Here is a 13,519-nt window from a genome sequence, read left to right on the forward strand (position 1 = left end):
CAATGCGATTTCAATGGTATTTCAATTAATATTAAACCGCAGTAAACCATTAATCTGGCAAAATATTGGGAAATTCATACCCTGCTTTATCTACAGCCAGGATACATTTGGCTAGGTATGTCTGGTTTAGGCTACACAACCTTGCATAAATAACCATTGACAACTTGTTATCAGTTTGAAAAGCAAGTGCATTTATTCACTCTTCATTTATAAATTCCTGTGTACTGAGCTTCCCTGCCATCCATTCAGTAGGCCTACGGTTGCAGTCAGATCCTCCACCATCCAGTAGAGTGAAGCGGCACCTAACATAAACTGAAGAAAGATAGAGTGTTAGATAAATATGTTCAACTGAAGGCTACTTACAAGTGAAACTTTAGAATAATCATATTCAGTCTATGTACATCGTAGCCTACTGTCTAACTTACAAACTCATTCATGCTAGAGTCAACTTAGGCTAGCTGGTAACAGTAGCTGCTAAGCGTTCACGTTAGCCAGCAGCACATCATCTTCAGCCTTTCATTTTGACAGTAAACTCAACAAACATTTTATGTAAATCATATGAATATAATAAACGCTAACTTACTGACAACTAACGTTAAGGAAGGCCTAATTATAAATCAGACTGGGAGTAACGTTAACATAACATTATGATGAACTGCCATAACGTAACGTAAAACATTAATTTGACAACAGCAACGATAACGTTAACGTAGCTAGAAGCCTAAGTTGACTCAAGCATGAATGAGTTTATAATTTAGACAGTAGGCTACGATGTACATAGACTGTAAACATGCCCGAATTTAATGTAGTACAATTTCACTTTGAAACATTATCGTTAGATCAATAAATGCTTGCTTACCATTAAGGTGGAGCGGCGAACTTGACAGAGAGCTGAACACGGTTGACTGTTGCTCAAAATGATCTCCCGCCGGACAGTTCAAACGTCGTCGCGCGGTTAAAAAAAAATCCACTACTTTTCAATCATAGATATAATCACCACGTCAAAATTTCCCAGTAAACCATACATCCATGACTTTTCAATATATTTTAGTGAACTATGTATCGATGCTCTATCGATTATGGCAATATAAACTATAAACCAATGTTGTTTCGATGTCTCTCTATCTATGCTCATGCACTGTCGGGGTTTTGTCAGGATTGTAATGCTGATTCAATGTCTATTTATCATTGAGATTTCAATCTCAACCAAAATGATGATTTGGATGGAAATTCAACATCATATCAATGTCACCTTGCTATCTGTTAACTTTCAAACTTTCAATAGCTAACAGGGTGCCCTAGCAGCTTAGCATGCTAGCTGCTACTGTATTAAAATCCGATCATCCAAAAACATATCTTCTCTTCAAAAAAAAAAAACCCATCACAAACACAATAAAGTTCATTAATCATGTATGCAGTATTAAACTTGTCAAACTAGGACAAAACTGGTCAAATTTGCACAATTATGCCCACTTACCTTCACTGTGACTCACTCTAACCTTCGGAATGACAGTCTGAAGAATGTAGAAGCCTCAGCGTGTGCTTTAAGCAGCAGTGCGTGCATGGTGTGCATGTGTAATTAAAGGGGAAGAATGAAAAAAAAAAAAAAGATGTTTGAAAAACAGATGCCCAGGTCTGGCCCACACACTGTAAAATGACTCTTATTGGAACTGTTGGCCCAGGTGTGGCCCACACACTGTGAAATGACTCTTATTGTTTCTGTTGGCCCACACACTGTGAAATGACTGTCATGCATTCTGTTGGCCCAGGTCTGGCCCACACACTATATAACTGAGTGTTGGCTGGGCCTCTGGGCCTGTACTGGCCCACACACTCTAAAACTGATCTGACTGAGTGTTGGCTGAATGTCGGCTGGGTCCCCGGGCCACATGTGGCCCATTAACTACCAAAAGTACTTGAAAATAAACACAAATCCAGAACTAGTAATTAAAAGCACAAGCTACTTTTATTAACAAGTTTGACACACACAACCTTGCAAATAAAACAAACATTTAAAAATTATACAAGCTTTTACATATATACACTAGAAATTAAACAAGTTAAAATATACAATCTACTTTTATCTACAACAATCGACATCTTTCATATACAAAAACACAAACAATTAAACATTTTAAAACTGTATAATGATTCAAAGAAATAAATTATTCTAAATTAACATTAAACATTTACAGAAATATTCTATCTCTCTCCCTCACTCACTCACTCTAAAAGAGTAATTCCATTGTCAGTAGTTGTGGGTTGTGAGTTAAGTGTTGTGCTAGTGCTTTAAATTCTGTATTTTTGTACCATGTACCATGACCTACCCAGCTACATACATGCACACATAGTCACTCTCAAAGTATTTTTCAACAGCAGCAACCTTTGCCACCTGCCTTCTCTTTCTGTTGCCGCTTCATTGTTGCCTCCACCAGTTTCAGCAGCACTACCAGCCGGGGGTGTCTCCAAACTGCATTTAGGTATAAAAGAATATTATAAGATCATTATGAGGTCTTAAGCAAGATTTCAACATGTCATCTGTCAGAGAAGTTCTGTTTGTCCACTCAAATATACTTACAGATAGCCACCTCAGCTCTCTGTGGGGGTTGATCAAAGAGTTCTTTCCATCCATCCTTCAATTTGAGATGCATGGACAGCATGTCATTTCAAAAGAAAAGAAAAAAATCATTAAACTATTTATCCTTTACTGTCTGACAAAATATTACTAAAGCCCAGTCTTGCCACTCTGCAGCTGTCTTGGTGACACCTCCCTGGTAGTTATTTTGGGCAACATTGACATTGTGTGATTGTTAAATGCTGATATATTACCAATGACAATCACCAAGAGCAAGACATATTTGTCAACACAAACAGACCTGAAGCACAAAGGCTTGTGGACTTCCTTCACAAGAGCCTTGTGGGTGCTCCAGTTGGTTGGCCATGTTTTCAACAGCGCATGTTTCCTGCCCACTCCTGTTCTTTGCTGACATAATGGATGAGGCAAACCAAAAGCATCTAAAAATGACACATCACAAAACACAGGCCTAGATTAAAGCTGATTCGGCTCATCTAAACAAAAACGTATTACTTATTCTATTAAATCAATGTACAACTTACCAAGAGCTCTTCAGGTCTCCTGTTTTTCCAACACAAGAAATGGTTCACACATGTATACACGGGTAGCCTTCTTCATCCAAAGGAGTGCAGGCAGGTCTCTGGTCAGTGTGGCCTGGATTCTGAGGTGTACATTTAAAAAAAGTCACAGTAACGTTAGGTTAATGGAAGTATATGTGTTCAAAATGATTACATGATCATAAACAACCCCTCAGTACAAAATACAGAACGACCTTAAAATACAGATTTTGATGAGCTTTACATGACCAGGACAGGACCCACCCTGCTACCATCTCTCTCTCTCTAACACACTCACACACACACTCTTGAGGCATACAGTCTCAGTCCCAGTCCTGCCTGCCTAGTGCCTGAAGTTGGATAGATAGCGATGAAATGCCCAATTACCAATCGCTATATTCTAAGTCTTGCAATACTGGTTAACTGTTAAGCTATTTCTAAAATGATTAGATCACACTTTTCTTTGAAAACCACATAATTATGCAAGCATAGCTAACGTTACAGCACTGAACGTTTTTGACTAACCACCAACACGTTAACGGTAATTAGGCCAACAAAGTAGGCTAAGAAATCATAACGTACCACTATGTTACCGCTAGCTTCGTCATCGTCAAGGGGGTTAGATTGAAACACCCATTCTTGTTATGCTACTTGTTAAACTTTGTCTGCAATAATAAGCCTACGTACATTCATAATGATTTACATGCAATAACAGGTAAAGGTAAAGTTGCATGTTACTTACCACAGGCAGTGTCCAAAACGAGACAATTTCGCGCCGTCCTGCTGGTTTCAAACTGAACAGTTGCTCTGCTCGTGGCTCTTCCACATGTAATGGGCCGACAGTCACTTTACAGAATTGGGCCATGTATGTTTAGCGTCCGGCTGTCGCTAAATGTTTCATTTTTGCCGCCAACAGCCGCAATACTAATCATTGTTCATTCCTGAAGTATCGGGCCACACACTGTATGAAATCCGTCTGCCGAGATTGATTCTAAAACTGGCAGTAGCCCATCAAACCCCAATCGGGCCAAATAAGACACTCAGTTATCAGCCCAACTACTGCGTGTCAGTGTCGGCCCATTCAAGAGGACAGTGCCTCGGCCGACCTGAAACTCCGCCGACAGTGGCAGCACTCAGCCAGGATCGGGCCGACTGTGTTTACTGTGCTTCAGCCGACTCGGACCTCAGCCGACACTGCCAGCACTCAGCCAGAATCGGGCCGACTATGCTTGCTATCTGGGTGGGCTATTGGTTCAATTGTTAACGCGCTCGCCTCCCGATCCGAGGTGCTGCTGTTCGCGGGTTCAAGTCCGGGCGTGTGCAGGGCTGAATCACGCAGGTTCAACACAATGCAGGTTATTCAATGGTATGGAGTGATGACAGGGAGATGGCAGGTTTCGGTGCAACACAAGTGAACTTTATTTGAGTTTTAATTCATCTGTTCTTTTGAAAACAAACAGAAAATGGAGTAATCAGTGAAATGGGGTAAATCAGTACAGATCCCAACTCACAAACCAATTGACATTTGAACAATAAACTGAAATCATATGGCTATATAAGGTACAACTAAACAATACTTGACATCCCAAGTCAACTATCATCATCTAATCATCTCTCACATGGGACTCCAACACACCAAAACAACAAAGACCTTAACTTTACACATGATGGCAGAGCTACTCTACAAACTAATAAACATCACAAGAGTCATAGTGAGGGACATTAAAGTGATGACTTATGTTAAAACAAGTACAGTACAAAAAAGGGAAAACATATAGAAAATTAATAAATAAGTTTAAATATACATAACAGCTCAGCCGGGTATGCGTGTTGTCACTAAGTTTGGTTAAGGATGCTGATGGCATTTGGGATAAAATAGTTTTTAATAGGCTACACACGCTCTCCAACTGGGAGTTTTTGTAGTGTTGGACTCGCAGAGCATATCGGCAAGCTGTCGGTGGGTGCGTAAAGTTTGCCTTGCGCTAAAGCAGTTCCTGCGCATCTTCATTTGTTTTCCTTGACACAAACCCACGAGGATCATTAAAATGTAGTTTCACCAACTTGCAGGTCAGCATCACTTATTAAGTTTTCCAAATGTGCACTGACGATAGGCTGTCTTAGCTGGTGAGCTTCAATTAACGGGCTTTGGCTTTTTCAGAATGTCCTTAAGGTCGAATGGATAGGTCATAGGCCACTTCTATTTTTGGATGCTCTCTTAATGGTGTTGGTGTTTAAAACACATTTTTATTTTAATAATTGCCAGATGATATATGATGATTCTTCACATCTTGCGAAATGGCAGGGCTCAGTAGGCCTACACAATGAAGGGATGATGTAGGCTACCGGGAATCTAATTTGAGCGACACATTTCAACAGGGTGCGTTATAGGGCAGGCCTAGGCTACACCTTACTAGAATATTATCAGATCCACTACAGACTAATTAATGTGTAGGCTGTAACTTAATGTTATATGTGCAATTATAGGAGAACTTGATGGGTATGCTACTGGGGGATAGAGGATAGGCTACCCATGCCTTCCGACATTCATCTCCCTTCCGATGCTGGAGCGCAAAGGTTTAACTTGGCCGACAGCTACAGAACCCACGATAAAATAGAAAATTACATTTGGGATTCTCAAGGAGTCTATGGCCCACTCAATCTGTGACAAGGTAGGCCAGTTTAAGACAGCATCATTCAAAGCAGTCAATACAATACGTAATGTCCACTGAATTATTAAATTGTGCTTTTGACATTAAATAGGCTAGCCTAAACGTACGCATTTACATGGTCAGTTAGGCTAATCTCTGCCAAGCAAGGTCTTGTTCCTTGGCAGACGCTCAAGTATTGCTCTCTCTCCTCCTCGTAAGCCTCGAGGAGAACTTGCTACTCCGCCTCTGAAAAATATGGTGTTCTTCGTTTCGCCGGTTTCACTCATGGTTTCGACTCTCAATAGATGATGCCTTTATAAGTTCGCCGTGAACACACACAACCCTAGGTTGAACTAACTGGTAATCGGTGTTTTGGAACCGACAGCTCAGGTTTAGTCGCCACAGGTTCAGACAACCCAGAGGTTTTTATCTCAGTGTTAAACCTCCTTTCTGGAATACTCCCCTGGAGATTAAATAAAAAAATGACGCTGCAATGCGGTCAGTGCACCCAAAGATTGCAAGGCATTTCTAGAAAAGAGAACCACTTACAACTCACAATACGTTTGTTGATTGGCTACTGCTAGCCGCAGATTAGCCTATCAGAGCAATACAAAGCAGCTGCCCTGTTCACAAGCCAATCAATCAGTGTCAGCGACTACACTGAAAACTTGCTTAAGGTGTTTACCATATCAACGTGAGCCAATTGCTAACGTTATCTGAGATGCTAGTTTTTGTAACGGCAGGAATAAACACAAAATCAATCAAAACGTGTAGCTTTACTCAACACATTAACACTATGATACAGTGTAATTGTCAATTGTAAGGCTCACTGTGTTCAAAGTCGATCTTAATAACTAGGGATGTCCGATATTGGCTTTTTTGCCGATATCCGATATGCCGATATTGTCCAACTCTCAAATTTCGATTCCGATATCAGCCGATACCGATGTCGATATATGGGTTATTTTTCCTCAAAACTAATTTAGGTAACATCACATATCTCCTGTTGTGGAATTAACACAACATGCTTAATGTTATTGTGATGCCCCACTGGATGCATTCTTGAATGCAACAAGGCTTTCCAAATGTTAACATTGTCTGTGCAAAATAAGAAAAATACTTGCAACATAGCAGAATGTAAAGCCAACTAAAATAACAGGCATAGTGTATGACAGGCTACCCTTTTTCTGTGTTAAATGAGCCTGCATTTGCATTGTTTAACTAAAACTCAATCACCTTAATTGAATGAATGCACAAATATGAGTCAATTACAATGTGGCAAGCAACTATACTGCACAATTTTGAAAACATTTGTTTGAGCTACAAAAAATACTTCAGGCTTGAGGTGAAGTACAAAAAATAAAACATTTTAAGGTGTACAAATCTAAGCAGCCTTTGTCCCTAGCCCATTACTTGGGCTAATGCAATCATTGAAATTATAAACTGGGCTCAATCAGCACTGCTCTACATGAGCAACAACAAAGAGATGCAACATTAAGGTAGTGTGCAATAAGAACAAGGAAGGCACAAAGTTTCAGTCCAGACCTTCCAGAGTAGTAAACAAAGTCCTCCTTTAGTATTAGTCCAATGAACGGGGCTAAAAGACTGACTGGCCTTCATAACGGGCCATACCCACAATCAGGCTTGGAATTTCACCATTTTAGGGGCAAGGCCACTTGGCCTTCAGTTGGGCATATTTAGTGGGGGGCACAAAGGCCACATGTCAGGGCACCAAGGCCAAAGTTAACTATAGTAGGCTATACAAATTATCAAAGTTGTATTCACTGCAGTAGACCTGCATCACTGTATGAAACATTACAAAAACATAAAACATGACATATTACATATAACTGTAAATCATCTGATCATCTAATATTTTCAGATATCTAGGCTATATTTAACATTTATTTTATATTTGGCCTGTTATGAAATCATGTATTGAACAATTTAAGCACAGCTCAGCTTTAAGAAACTCAGATGCATGCTTAGCATTTTGTGATCATTAAGGCTACTTTCACAAACTCTTATAGTCAGCTGTCCTCTGATTTACCGATATCTAGGCGACATTTGTAATATTTGTTTTGTATTTGGCCCGTTATGAAATAATGTGGAACAATTTAAACACAGTGTAAAACTTAAATCCCAAATTTGGAGACATCCATGTATGTTGAAATTTACTGCAAATTCAAAACGGGATTAGTCTAGAACGGCTAACTGTACAGGGGACTGATTTACACCTTTCTGTTCGGTAAGGTCTGCTGTTTATTCTGATATATGGTTTGTCATGTTAAACGAAGGGTTCTGAAGTATTCCACCAAGATGAATGGGTAGGGAGATGGACGCAAAACCTTCAGTAGAATTTATGATTAAATTGAATGATATTATTTACTTTTCTCGCGAACCGTTCACCACAGCAATTAGCGGCTAACATCGTTTAAAAGCTGAGAAAAAGCTCTTTCATGTGATACTTGTGATGTCTGTGTGATGAGTAGGCTACTTCGCGAGTAGTTCAACTGAGAAGAATGGGTTAATTTGGACGCACTTTCTTGCGCTGTCACTTTCTCCACTGCGTAATTTGGCCATAGGCCATAGGCTAAATATATATCGCTATTAGTAGGACGCAAAGCAGAATATTTAAAGAAGGGGGCACCAAGGCCACCGTGGCCTGTAAACCTCTGATTTTCAAAGGGGCGTCACGGCCAACGCAAGGGGCTACGACGGCCATGGCCAATTCCAAACCACAGACATAATGTTGAAACAGAGCGAGCAAGTTTGTTACTGCAGCCATCCACGCTTGTTTGTATGCTTCAAGACGCAGCTTGATGAGGTCATCATCTGTGCGCCGGTAAACGCTTCAGGAGCGCATAGGCACTATTTGGGTGTAACGCAAGGATTATTTTATCGGTTTTAAGGCAAAAAAAATCCGATAACGATATTAACAGATATTACATTTTTATGCTAATACCGGGCCGATAATATCGGTGGGCCGATATTATCGGACATCTCTATTAATAACCCTAGTAGGCCTAGGCTATATTTGTAGAGGTTTCTTTGTTTTGAAAGTTGAATCCTGCATTTTGTTCACACCCCAGTTTCAGAGCTATTCTAAATGCAAAAATGCACAGAGGGAGTTCCTAAGCTATATAAGCTAGGCCTATTACACAACATACACTGTCACTATGCTGGCGACCCAAATAAAATCTCCTACGACCCAGTCTTTGGGAACCAATGCTTTAGACCAGGGATTGGCAACTAGCGGCTCCTCACTCAGTGCGGCCCGCGGGTCAATTTTCAAATACCATAGAAATGTTGGTTTCACAGGTTTTGCCGCATCTGAACCAATTCCAAATGGTAATGATAAAGTATACCGATAGAGGGCGCCTCCTATGCAAAACACATAGAGGCCTTAGTCGGACCTGCTTCATTACAGTCAACGATGAAGAGAGAGAATGAGTGGTAAAAAAAGAAAACTAAATGAAGATAATCATACTTTTCAGACGAGGTGGGAAACAATTATCTGTTTACAGAATTCAAAGGTAAACCTATGTGTGTAGTGTGCTTGGAAACAAGATCAGTATTCAAAGAGTTCAACTTAAGTCACCACTACAATACCACACACAGGGATAAATATGGAAAGTACTCCGGAGCTGCTAGGGCCGCTGTTATAGCTGACTTGAAAGTGAAGCTCAATCAACAACAGAGTATTTTTACCAGAATCACATCCACACAGGAGTCTGCCCTCAAGGCGTCTTATTCTGTGGCACTTGAGCCAAGAAGCCCTTGAGCTTGCTAAAGCCAAGAAGCCCTTGGCAGATGGCACTTGAGCTAAAGCCAAGAAGCTCTTGTCAGATGGCACTTGAGCTTGCTAAAAGCCAAGAAGCCCTTGTCAGATGGCGAAATGGTGAAGAGATGTGCAATGGAAATGGCCAAATCATTTGGAGACGAGGACATGGCTAAAAACTTTGAAACTGTCTCCTTGTCCCGTCGCACAGTGACACGCATAATCCATAATCACGTTGATAGCAAACTGAAACACGTCATGCACGACTGCAAATACTTTCCATTGGTGTTGGATGAGAGCACAGATGTGATGGATATTAGCTAGCTACTGATTTTCACTAGAACGATAGACAGTTCATTTGTTGTACACGAAGAACTTTTAAAATTAGTGTCGTTGCACAACACCACTAAAGGGATGGATATTTTCAACGACATTAACAGAATGAGTATGGTGGCTTTGACAAGCTGTCAGCCATCTTTACTGAAGACACTTAACTTTAGTAACGTTATGGATTTGGTGACTAAAGTTACAAATCTCATCCGAGGAGGGAATAGGTCTCTCAGTCACAGGAGGTTTGTAGCTTTTTTGGATGAAGTGAGCGTGGCGGGGATTTACAATTGCACACTGAGATTAGATGAATGAGCCGAGGAAAGTGTCTGGAGCGTTTTTTTGCGTTGCGCACCGAAATTCCTGTGTTTTTGGAGGACAGTGTTCGAGGCGATACAAGTGCCTACATCCGAAAACTCAGAGACACAGAGTTTCTTTGCGATATGGCCTTCCTTACGGACGTTACTCAATCACCTGAACACACAGTTACAGGGGGCGAGGCCAAACTGTATCCGACCTTTACGCACACATGAATGCATTTCGGCGTAAATTAGAGCTGTTCAAAGAAGGATTTTCATCCAATCGTCAAACTTTGGTGCACTTTCCCGCTTGTGAAGAAATGCGGAGAGATGTCCCTGAATGCGAGAACATTTTTCACAAATACAGAGCCGACATCGAAACACTGCAGCAGCAGTTCAAGTGCCGCTTCCATGATTTCCACACCATGCAGCCACAAATAGCGTTATTCACTGACCCCCTCTCTGCTGCTGTCAGCGACCCACCCTCCGAGTTGCAGCTTGAACTCTGCGAAATTCAGTCAGACACTTTTTTTCAAGCAAAGCGCAGTGAGAGGGGAGTCCTGCTTTCCACATCTGAGGGATTTTGCACTATCAATGACAATGATTGGGAGCAGCTTCTCCGCAATGAAACATATAAGTGCAATTCCACGGAAAATGGACTTTTTGTCACATCCATAACGCCAGTAAAATTCCTTGGCATTTGTGTGATGTGAATGATAACATTCCTTTTTTGTGCATTTTTTCTCACGTACATTCTTCAGCCAAAAATAGCAAATGCTCAAATTTCATGTTATCATTCACATCATACCATACCATCACATTTTATTGGCGTTATGGATGTTACAAAAACTTAATTTTCCATGGAATTGCCCATAAAGTCGAAAGAGAGAAACAGGATCAGCGATGATGTTCTGTTTCAGCTCATGAGGATTGGCTGCACTAACATTGACAAGTCTATTGTACACCAACAGGAGAGACCACAAGTATCTCATTAACTTTAAGGTAGGTGAGACATATGGTGGAAAGTGTATGCTTCACTTAATAGTTTTGTGCCATCATTGAATGTTTTTTGAGAGCCACAATGTTTGCACTGTAATAATAATATTAAAAAATGTTTGACACTCAGTAATGTGTTTTGTTTGTTATTTATGTTCATTAATGAATATAAGCAGAAAAAATAACTAAGTATGGAAATACAGGTTGGTTCAGTAAACATTACAGAGTCTGTAATACAGACATATGTTTTGTTCTTCTAAAATGGTAGCTTGAATTTTCCAGTATCCTTGTTGTTTTCACTTAATAGGCTACTTTTCAGTTTTGTGCCATCATTGAATGTTTTTTGAGAGCCCAACATGTTTGCACTGGAATAATAATAAAAAATGTTTGACACAGTAATGTGTTTTTTGTTTGTTTATGTTAAAAAGTGAAACCATGAAAAGAAGCAGAAAACATAATTGAATATGGACATGCAGGTTGGTTCACTAAGCAGAGTCTATAATGCAGATATATACATACATATGTTTTCTTCTAAAATGGTAGCTCTAATTTTCCAATATCCCATTAGTGGAAATGCACGGTCACGTTTGGCCCTCTGATAAGTGACGATAAAAGTTGACCATCCCTGCTTTTAGACAACAGGGAACGAAACGGGTCGGGATTCGGGAACCTTTCTCGGGATTTTTAAGGACAGAATTGTTGTTGTTTTTTTTGGGGGGGGGGGCAGTAACATGATCGAGATATGACGGGAGTATTTGTGTGGGATGGGATGCGAGCAACAATTGATTCCCGTGTCACCCTCTAGTGCATGCACCTTAGCAAGGCGGTCGAAATGTTCTGTGCCTCTCCTTTTGTTTATGGCATCATCATTAGGGTTACTGATGTGTATGGAGGTGGAAATGGCTTGAAACTTGCGGCTGGACATGATGGAGGAGGGGTAGGGAAAGTTCAAGGCAGGGGTCTCCACAAGGCCCATGTAAACCAGCAGTGACAGATATGCATACATGTCCTGAGGGCGATGTTGTGCCATGCTGCACCATGGTGCTTTTGATCCAAATCTGTTTGTGTTTGTACAATGGAGTTTGTGATAAATAACTGAAACAGCTGCAACACTGTATATTCGACTCATGTAGCAGCTGTGGACCAGGTGTCCGTGCGCCTTAAGTCTTACCAACTCAAACCAAGTCAAGCTTATTCGTTGCACTCCGTTATTCTATGTTGTGACGCCCTGGCTTTGCCATGCCGTAAAGCGTTACGCCTCTTCCTCCCTCTGCCTGTATGGTGCTCTTGAGCACTAGGCATGTTGCTGTACATGTCATATTGCATTTTGACCTGCAGGAGGAGCTGGAGAGGTCCGGTGTAGGGATCGACCAATTATCGGCCTGGCCGATTATTAGGGCCGATATTTAGCATTTTAATAATAATCGTTATCGGTCATTTTTTCCACCGATAAGCCGATATTGAAATGGATAAAAAATGAAACGCGCTATTTTGTCTGTAAAGCGTCTCTCACTCCCTGCATTTGCTACTCTGTGGTCAAGAGCATTGTCCCGCCCACTACACCGTCTGATTTGTTAGTTAGCACGAATGCAGCCAATCAGGATTGAAGACTGAACACAGACAAAGTTTAGGATTTTCACTGAGGCAGACTGGGCTAAAGCTGTAGCCTACGGAGCTATTTTTCGAAGGTAAGGAAGGTAGCCTACATTGGTTTCACTAGTTCACATTCCGTAATTTGCAAACAGATATAATAGCATAATAGAAAAGCATGTTTGGCGAAGTCTCTGGCCAGGGTCCTGAAGTGATTTGCGGGATCGTGCAGGAGTCGTGCAGGATTCCGCCATACACCCCCTTATTCTTGAACTATGGAAGACGGGAGGCGTAAGGGGAGGTGGTGGGTTGCAAGCGGAGTGACGCCGATGCTGCAACTTCGGCAGATAGAGGCAGACTGCGAATAAGTAACCTGTCTGATTGAAGGAGGCATGGCAAATTCCGTCATGCTCCTCCCGAACTTCCGTTTGTTACAAACGCCATTTCACTAGTTCACATTCCGTAATTTGCAAACAGATATAATAGCATAATAGAAAAGCATGTTTGGCGAAGTCTCTGGCCAGGGTCCTGAAGTGATTTGCGGGATCGTGCAGGAGTCAACTGCGCAGGCAGGAGTCGTGCAGGATTCCGCCATACACCCCAAAAATGCGTTAAAGATGAGGGACCCTATAGCCAGGACCACGCGAACAAATTCGACGCGAGAGCGCGAGGTGCGCTAATTCCCTCAGATCAGAGAGACTTGATCTGATATAAGAGTGATAGGCGTCGGAGGACCACGGGCGAGA

General features: G+C 41.2%; 1 long non-coding RNA gene across 1 annotated transcript; it reads right to left on the reverse strand.

Moving 5' to 3' along the window:
- Nucleotides 1-2,080: 2,080 nt before the first annotated feature.
- LOC143132995 (uncharacterized) lies at nucleotides 2,081-3,913 on the reverse strand. Its single transcript, XR_012988393.1, has 5 exons — nucleotides 3,875-3,913; nucleotides 3,118-3,236; nucleotides 2,877-3,015; nucleotides 2,579-2,633; nucleotides 2,081-2,470 (listed from the first exon to the last, which is right to left on the reverse strand). It is a non-coding gene; the product is annotated as an uncharacterized LOC143132995 (long non-coding RNA).
- Between the last annotated feature and the right edge of the window lie 9,606 nt (nucleotides 3,914-13,519).

The sequence above is a fragment of the Alosa pseudoharengus genome, unplaced genomic scaffold, assembly GCF_046254945.1.
Source record: "Alosa pseudoharengus isolate Yale_2024_CS ecotype anadromous, Long Island Sound unplaced genomic scaffold, YU_APseudo_1.1 YU_APseudo_1.1_scf_19, whole genome shotgun sequence".
In the NCBI taxonomy this organism is placed as follows: Eukaryota; Metazoa; Chordata; class Actinopteri; order Clupeiformes; family Clupeidae; genus Alosa; species Alosa pseudoharengus.